This window comes from Phocoena phocoena, chromosome X (genome assembly GCF_963924675.1).
Source record: "Phocoena phocoena chromosome X, mPhoPho1.1, whole genome shotgun sequence".
Lineage (NCBI taxonomy): Eukaryota > Metazoa > Chordata > Mammalia > Artiodactyla > Phocoenidae > Phocoena > Phocoena phocoena.
In genome coordinates, this window is record NC_089240.1 from 78,505,431 (window position 1) to 78,520,375 (window position 14,945).

Below are 14,945 nucleotides of genomic sequence, written 5' to 3' on the forward strand. Positions count from 1 at the left end.
TGGGTGGTTAAGACTATGAACTTTAGTGTCTGAGGTTTCTGGTTTAATTCCTTGCCCTGTTCCTGATTAATTTTCTGAGCAAATCAGTTAACCTGTCTGAGCCTTTTTTCCTCTTCTGTACAATGGAGGAAGAAATAATCCCTACATCCCAAGAAATTGTTTATTAATTTGACAAATATTTGAGAGCCTACTTTTTACCACAAAGACAGACAATAAACAAAAAGACATACATAAAGAAATGATATAGGGTTAAAAGAGGAAAATGATACAGAAAAATAAATTATAGAACAGAGTAAGGGGAGGAGTAGTCGGGGTAGGAATTGAGAGGACAGAATTTTTCTTTTAAAGAGTATGATCAGAGTAGGCCTCAGATGAATAGAGGCTTGGATAATGGCCTCTACTGGGAATGAAAAAGGGAGACATTATCTGGTACTGAGAAGAGGAGTGATATGACTAACCTTACATTTAAAGGGATAAGTCTGGTTGCTATGTTGGACATAGATTGTAAAGGGGCAAGAGGAGAAACAAGGAAATCAGTGACAAGGCTGAGTGTGAGATGATGATGGCCCAGAGCATCAGAATAGGGTGGTGGTAGTGGATATGATGAGATGTTGTCAGATTCTAGATAATTTTAGAGGTGGAGAATGAGATGTGTCATATGAGAGGAAGAGAGAGGTTAAAGGAAGACTCTGAGTGTTTCAGCTTGAGCAACTGGAAGGATGAAATTGCTGTCCAATGAGATATAGAAAGCTGTGGATGGAGCAGTTACATTGTGGGAAGAAATATCCAGTTCACTTTTGGGGGAATTGAGTCTGAGATGTCTATTAGACAGCCAAATGGAGAAGCTGAGTAGGCAGTTGGCTATGTGAGTCTGGAGTTCAGGAAAGAAGACTGGGCTGAAGTTATAAATTTGGGATTTTGTGAGGATTAAATGAGATGATGTATATAAAGCACTGAAAACAGCATGTAACTCATAATAAGAGCTCAATATATATTAGATTAAAAGTGTCTAATCATAGTATCAACAAATATAGTTCTCACTACCTGCCTAGCACAGTGCCTGGCTCTTAGTAGACTCCATATATGTGTATGAAGTAGCGAAACAAGAACACTTCAGGCTATTGTATATGTGGGTGATTTTTTGAGAGTGCAACACAGGGAGTAACCATAATGTAATTTTTTTCATTTTAAATGAATTTTCTAAGTTGATTTTTTTATTTTTTATTTGTTTTGCGGTACGCGGGCCTCTCACTGTTGTGGCCTCTCCCGTTGCAGAGCACAGGCTCCGGACGCGCCGGCTCAGTGGCCATGGCTCACGGGCCCAGCCACTCCGTGGCATGTGGGATCTTCCCAGACCGGGGCACGAACCCGTGTCCCCTGCATCAGCAGGCAGACTCTCAACCACTGTGCCACCAGGGAAGCCCGATTATTTTTTAATTTCACAAATATTTGTTAAATTTGTTTGGGCTGCTCAAAGCCCAAACACAAATCCCTGCTCTAGGTTTATTGTTGTCTGTTTCCTACCCAGAAGATTCAAACAAGATTTCATTGATTTTGTTTTTATTTTATTTTCATAAAAAGGCAATACACCCATTCAAAAGTTCAAAAACCAAAGACATATAAAAGAGTGTGTACGTTGAGAAGGCTTACTTCCATCCCTGTTCCTATCCATTCCTACTACCCTATAGTCAGGAGTTGGCAAACTTTTTCTGTAAAGGCCCAAGTAATAAATATTTTAGGCTTGCAAGCCATGTGGACTCTGTTGCAATTACTCAGTTCTGCCATTGCAGTGCAAAAGCAGCCATAGACAATACAGAAACAAATGGTATGGCTGTGTTTCATCAAGATTTTATTTCTAAAAATAGGCAGCAGTCCTGCTGGCTATAACTTTCTATCCATACTATAGGTAATTATTTTTATTAGTTTATTCTGTTTCTTTATGCAAATACAAGCAAATGTAAATATATATTCTCATGCCCCTTATACAAAAGTTAATCTGTTTCATATCTTGAAACAGTATTTTTATTACATATTTTGAATATTTCTCTATATCAATGTATAGAGAACATCCTAATTTTTTCTGTCTGCAATGTAAATACATCATTTCATATATGTGAAGGATAGATTTCTAAACTCAGGATTGCTGGATCAAGGGGTAAATACATTTGCAATTTGGGAAGATATAGCTGGATTCACTGTTATAGGGGTTTTATCATTTTCACTTTCAGCACAATATATGAAAGTGCCTGTTTTAAAATTATGAAATGCTTCATGAGTTGGTATGTCATCCTTGTGCAGAGGCCATGTTAATATTCTCTGAATCATTCCAATTACAGTGTATATGCTGCTGAAGTGAGCACCATGAAGTCATTTCTAATTTAGTAATGGTTGAATGCTTTTGGGTGGCATACAGCCAAAGACAGGGCAAACTATTAAACTCCTCTTTCCATTTAGCCTGGAGATGAGAGAGAGAAAAGGTTTTTCTGGATAGCAACTGGCTTTTTTTTTTTTTTCAGAGTGCTGATTGGAAGGGAGCCACATCCCCACCTTAAGTTCCAGCAATATGAATCTGTGCAATAGCTAATGAGGACATAAGTGGCCAGAGTGGTAGAAACATTTAATAAAGACCCTATCCTTTGAGCAACTGTGCATAGAGTTCTCTGCTGATTGTAACCAACATGGACTGTAGTAGGATTCAGCCAAAAAACAACAAGGAATGATGCGGAGCTGGTTAACAAGAGAGGATCTGGTTGGGATCAAGTATAATAAAACGTAATTTAAAAATAATAAAAGAACCAATATTTTTTAAGGAGAGTTATATAGGCTAAGCACTCTATCAAGTTACATATTAATGGTCACAATAACCCTACGAAGTAGGTATGCTATTATATTTACTTTACAGATTTTTTAAACTAAGGCAACTTGCCCAATGTCTTATGCCTTGTAAGTGCCGAATTGGGATCTGATCTCTGCGGCATAGGATCTTCTCTACTGGGCTTTATTGACTTGCTGACTGCATGGGGGAATAATTTCAGAATTAGCTGAGAAAAGAAAAGTAGAATCTTGACAGGATCTAGACTTAGGCAAATATAATTTTTCTGTCTTTATGAAGAAGTCAATCCAATATTAAGAAAGAGCCTTCTAAAATGATAATTGCAGTTAACATTCTGGTGCCCAAAGTGCTCAGAGTAGGCCTATTGGCACACCTTGAAAGATGGGTCCTTGTCAGTTGCAGGTGCCACTGGCTATGCTGGCCCTTAAAACTTTGGAACAAATACTTGAGAGTCTTTTCAAGGAAAAACTTCCCAGAGTTCAGAGAGTTTGCTGACCTGGCTTAGAGATTGACATCTTGGAATCTTAGAAAACTTCAAGTTTTGTCCTTTGTTTGCTATGCTGGTTCACCCTCATTTGGCTACTGAGCTGCTTTAGACAGCCGCTGGGCATCTGCTTCACCTTAGCTGAGGATGACCCAAGGCTGAATCTCTGACCCCCTGACATTCAGCAGCTGTTTTACCTACTGGCCGGAAAAGTTACTTGAGCTGTGGTAAGCCCAAGTGAAGTGGCTTCAATTGTAAGTATATCCACTCTATATTTTCAAGGCCTAATGGGGAGGGTACACTTTTAAAAATCTTACAAGGTCAATTTATAAACTGTGATATATATTTCACTCAGAATAACACTAAATGTTTCTCCTTTGCACAGAGAAAATAATGTTCCATGGATTCAATTGGGGGTGGGGAAACTCTCTTCTGCTATGTCATTCAGTCTTTACTTCAATTGGCTGCGTAATTCACTTTCACTAGAATTGAAAGGCAAGTAGAAGCATTGGCCAAATGTGGAATCACTGGGCCCCTTCATGGAGAATTTAGAGTAAAGAATTTTCTATGTTTTTTTTCCCACCCCAAAATGCAAAATGCTGCCCATTTTGCAATTCTGGTGTCTAGGTTCTATCTTATAATTAGGGAATTAGGCTAAAGAATAAAAAATGTTTTTTTAAGAGGCTAGAAAACTACTTTTAGTTGAGCATTTATTATGTGTCTGCCTGTATTAAGTACATTTTATATGTATTATCTCATTTAATTATCCTAATAATCCTATGAGGCAGGTCCTATTCTTACCCTTACTTTACAGGTGAGGACACTAACTCAAAAATTTGTTCATGGATTTGAACTTGTCAGACTCCAAGGTTTGTAGCAATAGTGGCTAGCTATACTGAAGTCTCTATAAATATTACAGTTTGTACAATAAATTTGATGAATACCTTCTTCATTTTCTAGATTGTTGCAGAGGTCATGCAAATACCTTTTAAGTTCACACAATTAAAGTTTGCTAGTATACCCCTCAAAAATGGCTGAAAGAGATAGAGCTTTCTTGAATAATATTCAACTGAATACCCTTTCCTTCCATCTTCTTCTCTTGTATGATGGCTAAACAGATAAGTGATATGATGGAAATAAAGTATAAAATTATAGCATGTTATTCTAAATGTCAGAATTTAGGAGAAAATATATTGTTGAGACGTTAGTGTTGTAAGTGGAGTCCATTACTGACATCAGCTCATGGCTCATTTGTAGCAACTGCAGTGTGGGCAGCAGAGGAGCAAGACATTTGTCTTGGTGAGTCCAAAAAAAGTATTTCAGGATTTTGACATGGAGGATTTTTATTTTAATAAGAAGTTGATTATATGAAATTGTCATTTCGGTTGGTCTAAAATGGATAAATATCAGTAATTTCATATGTTTCAATATACTAGAAGGAGATGCCCTGTAAGTAAACAGAGATCAACATAAAGGGAGAGAAAAGGTGAAGAATCTGAGCAGGTGGTCGAAGTTGAAGTCCAGAGACAGCTGTATGAGAGCAGAATTCACATGGTCTGACTATTCCAGCAGAGTTTGGTGGTGATATCTCTGTTGATTATAGGATAAAGACTCTGAATTCATCACCCTTTTGGAAAGACACATTTTGACTGGCATGTGTGCTCTGCTCTCTAGACTGTAAGAGAGATCATAAGGAGCTTGATTGATTATAACACATATTAAACATGTCTTAAAACAAATTTGAATATTCCATGTAGTTGAATCCTTGACACGTGTCTACTTGGGGGAAGTTAAGCCCTGCACATAAATAAATATGGATCTAAGTCCTTCTGCTGACTTTTCCCAGCCTCTTCTTTATTTCCATCAAGTTCTTATTGCAGGTTACAGTTCTTTTGTCTATTTTCTGTTTACTTTCTGCATAGATAGTAGCTATAGGAGGATAAATATATAGCCTTTTAAAAAACTGTATCCCCAGAAACTAGTAATATGCCTGCCATTCAATAAATATTTGATGAATGGATGATTGAATGAATGATTTTTAATGGCTATGTAGTATTGCATTGCAAAGATGTGCCATAATTTATGTAACTAATACCAATGGATAGATATTAAGTCATTTTAAGTTATATGCTATTATAAACAATGCTAGAATGAGCATTTTGTACATATAGTTTTGTATATTTGTCAAATTATATATTTACAATATACAAATAATTTAAAAAGAAAATTGTAAAAACTATATATGGAGTGATTCAGATTTTGTATAATACATATATATGTATATGAACACATATAAACTTTATATAATACATATGTATATGTATCTATATCCATTGAATGATAGGAAGTATATATACACAGAATGTAAACATTGATTATCTCTGGATCATGGTATTATAGTTGATGTTTTGTCATTGTGTCTTTATTTTAAAAATAATTTTGAAATCAGAATATAGTATTCAAAATTCATTAATGTTGTTCTTTTTATTTTGCCTTAGAAAGAGATAATAAAATTTTCAGTGTGTGAAACTTCACAATTGTTTTTGCATATCACATTTACAATTGTTTCTTTTCTTGACTTGTCACACTACTGCATTTTGAACTTGGTTTATTCATCTCTGTAGATGCACAGACTATCACAGGAAGCATATGGTAGTTGCTTAATAAGTGTCTGATGAATGAATTGATAGATTAGTGAGTGAAAGGATGCACGTATGATTATTAAGGCCAGTTTTACCACTGAGCCCTATTTTTATCTTAGATTACAATGAAACTTCAAAGTACACTATTTTTATATAATTCAGTGTTGGTATAGGAAACTGTACCTTATTTTAGTGATGTTTACTTAATCTTTTCTTGATCGTTTCAGAGTTTTACCTGACATCCTAGCTATGAATAAATATGTGGTTTCTAAAATATTATATTTTATGTTAAAACTGGTTGACTTTAACAACTGCTACAATAGAATTTAGATGATCCCACTAAGTTTCAATTCCTTACCTTTCTATCTTGTCGTTTTTTTCTCTTTCTGCTCACATAGATAATGTAAAGCAAATGTGTACAATATGAAGATACACACTAGTTTAGTGCACTTTTTTTGTCTAGGTGTTTTTGCTTAGATGGACTCTTTGCTTTAAGAGTAATTTGGTGAAAAATATGTTTGTGTGTGTGTCTGTTTGTGTGTGTGTGCAATTGTGTGTTCAGGAAGAGGGGGAAATTGTGTAGGTAATTATTCAGACCTCGTGATACACAATAAAATTGACAATGGAATGAGGCTCTTCTTCAAATTTTTAATAATCATTATGAGATGACCTCTTCATTTTCCTCCTTATACTGTATCTGATATTTCTTTATGTGGAATGTGTGTGTGTATTTATGTGTGTGTACATCTTACTAAAAATGAAGATATTTCCTCTGGGATAACATTAAATGTACCAACATTTGAATTATAGGGGTCCCATAAGAAGAAGAGAAAAAGAAAGGTACTGAGAAAATATTTGAAAAGATTATAGTTGAAAACTTCCTTAACATGGGAAAGGAAAGAGTTAATCAAGTCCAGGAAGCACAGAGAGCACTATACAGGATAAATCCAAGGAGAAACACACCAAGACACATATTAATCAAACTATCAAAAATTAAATACAAAGAAAAATATTAAAAGCAGCAAGGGAATAACAACAAATAACATACAAGGGAATCCCCATAATGTTAACAGCTGATTGTTCAGCAGAAACTCTGCAAGCCAGAAGGGTGTGGCAGGACATATTTAAAGTGAAGAAGGGGAAAAACTTACAACCAAGATTAATCTGCCCAGCAAGGATCTCATTCAGATTTCACAGAGATATTAAAACCTTTACAGATAAGCAAAACCCAGGGGAATTCAGCACCACCAAACCAAACCAGCCTTACAACAAAGGCTAAAGGAACTTCTCTAGGCAGGAAACACAAGAGAAGGAAAAGACCTACAATAATGAACCCAAAACAATTAAGAAAATGGTAATAGGAACATACATATTGATATTTACCTTAAATGTAAATGGATTAAATGCTCCAAACAAAATAAATAGACTGCCTGAATGGATACAAAAACAAGACCTGTATATATGCTGTCTACAAGAGACCCACCTCATACCTAGGGACACATAGAGACTGAAAGTGAGGAGATGGAAGAAGATATTCCATGCAAATGGAAATCAAAAGAAAGCTGGAACATGAAAGAAAGTGCAACATCATTAATCAGAAATGCAAATCAAAGCTACAATGAGATATCATCTCACACTGGTCAGAATGGCCACCATCATAAAATATAGAAACAGTAAATGCTGGAGAGGGTGTGGAGAAAAGGGAACACTCTTGCACTGTTGGTGGGAATGTAAATTGATATATCCAATATGGAGAACAGTATGGAGGTTCCCTAAAAAAATAAAATTAGAATTACCATATGACCCAGCAATCCCACTACCAGGCATATACCCTGAGAAAACCATAATTCAAAAAGATTTATGGGGCTTCGCTGGTGGCGCAGTGGTTGAGAGTCCGCCTACCAATGCAGGGGAAACGGGTTCGTGCCCTGGTCTGGGAAGATCCCACATGCCGCGGAGTGGCTGGGCCTGTGAGCCATAGCTGCTGAGCCTGTGTGTCCAGAGCCTGTGCTCTGCAATGGGAGAGGCCACAACAGTGAGAGGCCTGCGTACCACAAAACAAAACAAAACAAAACAAACAAAAAGAGAGTTATGTACCAAAATGTTCATTGCAGCTGTATTTACGATAGCCAGGACATGGAAGCAACCTAAGTGTCCATCAACAGATGAATGGATAAAGAAGATGTGGCACATATATACAGTGGAATATTACTCGCCATGAAAAGAAACAAAATTGAGTTATTTGTAGTGAGGTGGATGGACCTAGAATCTGTCATACAGTGTGAAGTAAGTCAGGAAACGAAAGACAAATACCATATGCTAAAACATATATATGGAATCAAAGAAAAAAAAAAGGTCATGAAGAACCTACGGGTAAAACGGGAATAAAGACACAGACCTACTAGAGAATGGACTTGAGGATATGGGGAGGGGGAAGGGTAAGCTGTGACAAAGTGGGAGGGTGACATGGACTTATATACACTACCAAACGTAAAATAGATAGCTAGTGGGAAGCAGCTGCACAACACAGGGAGGTCAGCTCTGTGGTTTGTGACCACCTAGAGGGGTGGGATAGGGAGGGTGGGAGGGAGGAAGATGCAAGAGAGAAATGGGAATATATGTATATGTATAACTGATTAACCCTGTAATAAAGCAGAAACTAACACTCCATTGTAAAGCAATTATACTCCAATAAAGATGTTAAAAAAAAAAAAAAAGAAAGCTGGAGTAGCAATTCTCATATCAGATAAAATAGACTTTAAAAAAGGACTATTACAAGAGACATGAAGGACACTACATAATGATCAAGGGATCAATCCAAGAAGAAGATTTAACAATTGTAAATATTTATGCACCCAATATAGGAGCACCTCAATACATAAGGCAAACACAAACAGCCATAAAAGGGGAAATCAACAGTAACACAATCACAGTAGGAGACTTTAAAATCCCACTTTCACCAACGGACAGATCATCCAAAATGAAAATAAATAAGGAAACACAACTTTTAAATGATACATTACAAAAGATGGACTTAATAGATATTTATAGAATATTCCACCCCTCCAAAAAAAAGAATACACATTCTTCTCAAGTGCTCATGGAACATTTTCCAGGACAGGTTATACTGTGGGTCACAAATCAAGCTTTGGAAAATTTAAGAAAATTGAAATCGTATCAAGTATCTTTTCCGACCACAGCACTATGAGAGTAGATATCAATTACAGGAAAACGTCTGTAAAAAATACAAACACATGGAGGCTAAACAATACACTTAATACCCAAGAGATCACTGAAGAAATCAAAGTGGAAATCAAAAAATACCTAGAAACAAATGACAATGAAAACACACGACCCAAAACCTATGGGATGCAGCAAAAGCAGTACTAAGAGGGAAGTTTATACCAATACAATCTTACCTTAAGAAACAAGGACACCTCAAATAAACAATCTAAGCTTACACCTAAAACAATTAGAGAAAGAAGAACAAAAAAATCACAAAGTTAGCAGAAGGAAAGAAATCATAAAGGCCAGATCAGAAATAAATGAAAATGAAATGAAGGAAACAATAGCAAAGATCAATAAACCTAAAAGCTGGTTCTTTGAGGAGATACACAAAATTGATAAACCATTAGTCAGACTCATCAAGAAAAAAAGGAAGAAGACTCAAATGAATAGAATTAGAAATGAAAAAGGAGAAGTAACAACTGACACTACAGAAATACAAAGGATCATGAGAGATTACTACAAGCAAATATATGCCAATAAAATGGACAACCTGGAAGAAATGGACAAATTCTTAGAAAGGCACAATGTTCTGAGACTGAACCAGGAAGAAATAGAAAATATGAACAGACCAATCATAAGCACTGAAATTGAAACCTTGATTAAAAATCTTCCAACAAACAAAAGCCCAGGACTAGATGGGTTCACAGGCGAATTCTATCAAACATTTAGAGAAGAGCTAACACCCATCTTCTCAAACTCTTCCAAAAATATAGCAGAGGGAGGAACACTCCCAAACTCATTCTATGAGGCCACTATCACCCTGATACCAGAACCAGACAAGGATGTCACAAAGAAAGAATATTACAGGTCAATATCACTGATGAACATAGATGTAAAAATCTTCAACCAAATACTAGCAAACAGAATCCAACAGCACATTAAAAGAATCATACACCATGAACAAGTGGGGTTTATTCCAGGAATGCAAGGATTCTGCAATATATGCAAATGAATCAATGTGAGACAACATATTAACAAATTGAAGGAGAAAAACCATATGATAATCTCAATAGAGGCAGAGAAACTTTTTGACAAACTTCAACACCCATTTATGATAAAAACCCTCCAGAAAGTAGGTATAGAGGGAACTTTCCTCAACATACTAAAGGCCATATATGACAAACCCACAGCCAACATTATCCTCAATGGTGAAAAACAGAAACCACTTCCACTAAGATCAGGAAAAATACAAGCTTGCCCACACTCACCACTATTATTCAATACAGTTTTGGATGTTTTAGCCACAGCAATCAGAGAAGAAAAAGAAATAAAAGGAATCCCAATCGGAAAGGAAGACGTAAAGCTGCCAGTGTTTGCAGATGACATGATACTATACATAGGGAATCCTAAAGATGCTACCAGAAAACAACTAAAGCTAATCCATGAATGTGGTAAAGTAGCAGGATACAAAATTAATGCACAGAAATCCCTTTCTTACCTATACATTAATGAAGAAAAATCTGAAAGTGAAATTAAGAAAACCCTCCCATTTACCATTGCAACAAAAAGAATAAAATATCTAGGAATAAACCTACCAAAGAAGACAAAAGACCTGTATGAAGAAAAGTATAAGACACTGATGAAAGAAATTAAAGATGATACAAACAGATGGAGAGATATAACATGTTCTTGGATTGGAAGAATCAACATTGTGAAAATGACTCTACTACCCAAAGCAATCTACAGATTCAATGCAATCCTTATCAAACTACCACTAGCATTTTTCACAGAACTAGAACAAAAAAAATTCACAATTTTTATGGAAACACAAAAGACCCCGAATAGCCAAAGCAATCTTGAGAACAAAAAGTGAAGCTGGAGGAGTCATGCTCCCTGACTGCAGACTATACTACAAAGCTATAGTAATCAGCACAGTATGGTAGTGGCACAAAAACAGAAATATAGATCAGTGGAACAGGAAAGAATGCCCAGAGATAAAGCCATGTGCATATGGTCACCTTATCTTTGATAAAGGATGCAAGAATATACAGTGGAGAACAGACAGCCTCTTCATAAGTGGGGCTGGGAAAACTGGACAGCTACATGTAAACTAATGAAATCAGAACACTCCCTAACAACATACACAAAAGTAAACTAAAAATGGATTAAAGACCTAAATGTAAGGCCAGACACTATCAAACTCTTAGAGGAAAACATAGGCAGCACACTCTATGACATAAATCACAGCAAGATCCTTTTGGACCCACCTCTTAGAGAAATGAAAAAAAACAAAAAAAACAATGGGACCTGATGTAACTTAAAATCTTTTGCACAGCAATGGAAACCATAAAAAAGACAAAAAGACAACCCTCAGAATGGGAGAAAATATTTGCAATTGAAGCAACTGACAAAGGATTAATCTCCAAAATTTACAAGCAGCTCATGTAGCTCAATATCAAAAAAAAAAAAAAATCCAATCCAAAACTGGGCAGAAGACCTAAATAGACATTTGTCCAAAGAAGATATACAGATTGCCAACAAACACATTAAAGAATGCTCAACATCATTAATAATTAGAGAAATGCAAATGAAAACTACAATGAGATATCATCTCACACTGGTCAGAATGGCCATCAGCAAAAAATCTACAAACAATAAATGCTAGAGAGGGTGTGCAGAAAAGGGAACCATCTTGCACGATTGGTGGGAATGTAAATTGATACAGCCACTATGAAGAACAGTATGGAGTTTCCTTAGAAAACTAAAAATAGAACTTCTCTACGACCTAGCAATCCCACTACTGGACATATACCGTGAGAAAACCATAATTCAAAAAGAGTCATGGGGGCTTCCCTGGTGGCACAGTGGTTGAGAGTCCACCTGCCGATTCAGGGGTCACGGCTTCGTGCCCCAGTCTAGGAAGATCCCACATGCCGTGGAGGGGCTAGGCACATGAGCCATGGCCACTGAGCCTGCGTGTCTGGATTCTGTGCTCCGCAATGGGAGAGGCCACAACAGTGAGAGGCCCATGTACCACGAAAAAAAAAAAAGTGTCATGTAGCACAATGTTCATTCCAGCTCAATTTACAATAGCCAGGAAATGGAAGCAACCTAAGTGTCCATCAACAGATGAATGGATAAAGAAGATGTGGCACATATGTACAATGGAATATTACTCAGCCATAAAAAGAAACGAAATTGAGTTATTTGTAATTAGGTGGATGGAGATAGAGACTGTCATACAGAGTGAAGTAAGTCAGAAAGAAAAACAAATACCGTATGCTAACACATGTATATGGAATCTGAAAGAAAAAAAAAAGGTTCTGAAGAACCTAGGGGTAGCACAGGAATAAAGACACAGATGTAGCAGATGTAGAGAACGGACTTGAGGACACTGGGAGGGAGAAGGGTAAGCTGGGATGAAGTGAGAGAGTGGTATGGACTAATATATACTACCAAATGTAAAATAGATAGCTAGTGGGAAGCAGCCACATAGCACAGGGCGATCAGCTCAATGCTTTGTGACCACCTAGATGGGTGGGATAGGGCGGCTGGGAGGGAGGGAGGTGCAAGAGGGAAAAGATATGGGGATATATGTATAGGTATAACTGATTTACTTTGTTATAAAGCAGAAGCTAACATACCATTGTAAAGCAATTATACTCCAATAAAGATGTTAAAATAAATAAATAAATAAATAAAGTCATTTTATTTTTATACCTGGAATGCAGCTTTTAAATTTTTATTCCTCGGGTGGAAATTCTATTTATTTTTTCAAATGAATTGTGAATTATAAGAGAGGTATCTTAATGACATGCATGAAAAATCTGGTATTTTCTGGTCAGAAACATGCTTAGAGTTAAAAAAAAAACAAGAGAGAAAAATTCTATTTTTGCCAACTGATTTACTTCTTTCTTTGTACTCCAAGTTTCACATTATCTTTTTTGAATTCATTGTGAGAATGAATTGAGGAAGCCTAAGAAAGTGTCCTAAGAAAGAGTGGAATCTTAATTTTTGTTTAATTTTTGTTTTGATAGGAATATGGGTATTAAAGGTAAGACTTAAAATAGCAATGTGATTAGAAACAGCAACATCCCAAAGAAAGAGAACTTTTGTTCCAAGGAATATAGTCAGGTAAATCGTATTTTGTATTGATCCATAGAATGGTTTTCATCTTTTCAAGGCATGATAATAATCCTGATTTTAATACTTCACCTTTAATTTGAGCCTTTATTGCCTGTGTTTGCAATTCTTATAAATAAATTTGACAGTATTGTACCTATACAATCTGGATTTGCCAACTGGAACTAAATCAACACCTAACAAAAAACCATAATATAATAAGTGAACAATTAAAATGCTTCCTTCAATTCTTTTGTGATTGGAGTGGCCAAGATGGCATAGTAAGAAGACCCTGAGTTCACATCCTCCCATTAGCACACCAAAATTACAACGGGCAAATATCAATGAGAATGAACAGAAGAATAGCAGAAAAGATCTTCTGCGACTAAGGATATAAAGAAGGAACCAGAAGGAGATGGGTAGGAGGGACAGAGACACATTATAGTCAAGACCTGTACTACTGTGTAGGCAACCCACAAACGGGAGGATAATTACAATTGCAGAAGTTCTCCCAAAGGAGCCAAGGGTCCAAGTTGCACATTCGTATCCCCAGCCCAGGAGTCTTGCACCAGGAGGATGAGCCCTCAGAACGTTTGGCTTTAAAGGCCAGTGGGACTTAGTTTCAGGAGAGCCAAAGGGCTGTGGGAAATAGAGACTCCACTCTTGAAAGGAGCACACACAAAATCTCATGGGCTCTGGGACCCAGGGCAGAAGCAGTAATTTGAAAGGAGCTGGATCAGACTCACCTGTTGATCTTGGAGAGTCTCCCAGAGAGTCAGGTGGTAACTGGGACTCATCCTGGGGACATAGATGCTGGCAGCAGCCATTTTTGAGAGCTCATCTCACCTCGAAGACACTGGTGCTGGCAAGCGCCATTTCGGAATCCTCTCTTTAGCTTATTAGTGGATCTGCCCCGCCCACCAGTTGGTCAGCCCCAGTCCTGGATGCCCCAGGCCAAGCAGCTAGCTGGGCAGGTACACAGCCCCACCTACCAGCAGTCTAGCTGCCTTAGGGTTCCCTGAGCTCCCAACCACCCCAAGACTCCGCCCTGCACACCTGTGGGGCAACACCAATTCCAAAAGAGAGAAAGAGAAATACTGTATGATTTCACTTATCTGTGGAGCATAAAAAGCAAAACAAATGAACAGACATAACTAAACGCAGAGTTATAGATACAGAGAACACGTCATTGCCACAGGGAAGGTGGTGACAGGAGGAGAAAAATAGGTGAGGATGATTAAGAGGTACAAACTTTCAGTTACAAAATAAATGAGTTATGGGTATGAAATGTAGAATGTGGGGAATATAGTCAATAATTATGTGATATCTTTGCATGGTAACAAATGACAACTAAATTTATCCTGGTGATCATATTGAAATGTATAGAAATATCAAACCACTATGTTGTGTACCAGGAACAAACATAGTGGTGTAGGTCAATTGTATATGAAAAACATACAAACAAACTCTTAGAAAAAGAGATTTGTGGTTATCAGAGGTGGGGGTTGGGGGGAGGGGGAATTGGATGAAGGCACTCAAAAGGTAGAAACTTCCAGTTATAAGATAAATAAGTAATAGAGGTATAATGTACAACATGATAAATATCGTTAACACTGCTTTATGTTATATATGAAAG

At 36.9% G+C, this 14,945-nt stretch overlaps 1 non-coding gene across 1 annotated transcript; it reads right to left on the minus strand.

Annotated features, from left to right (window-relative positions):
• Positions 1–2,253: 2,253 nt before the first annotated feature.
• LOC136143122 (U6 spliceosomal RNA) lies at positions 2,254–2,360 on the minus strand. The gene has a single exon (XR_010657831.1). It is a non-coding gene; the product is annotated as a U6 spliceosomal RNA (small nuclear RNA).
• Positions 2,361–14,945: the final 12,585 nt, after the last annotated feature.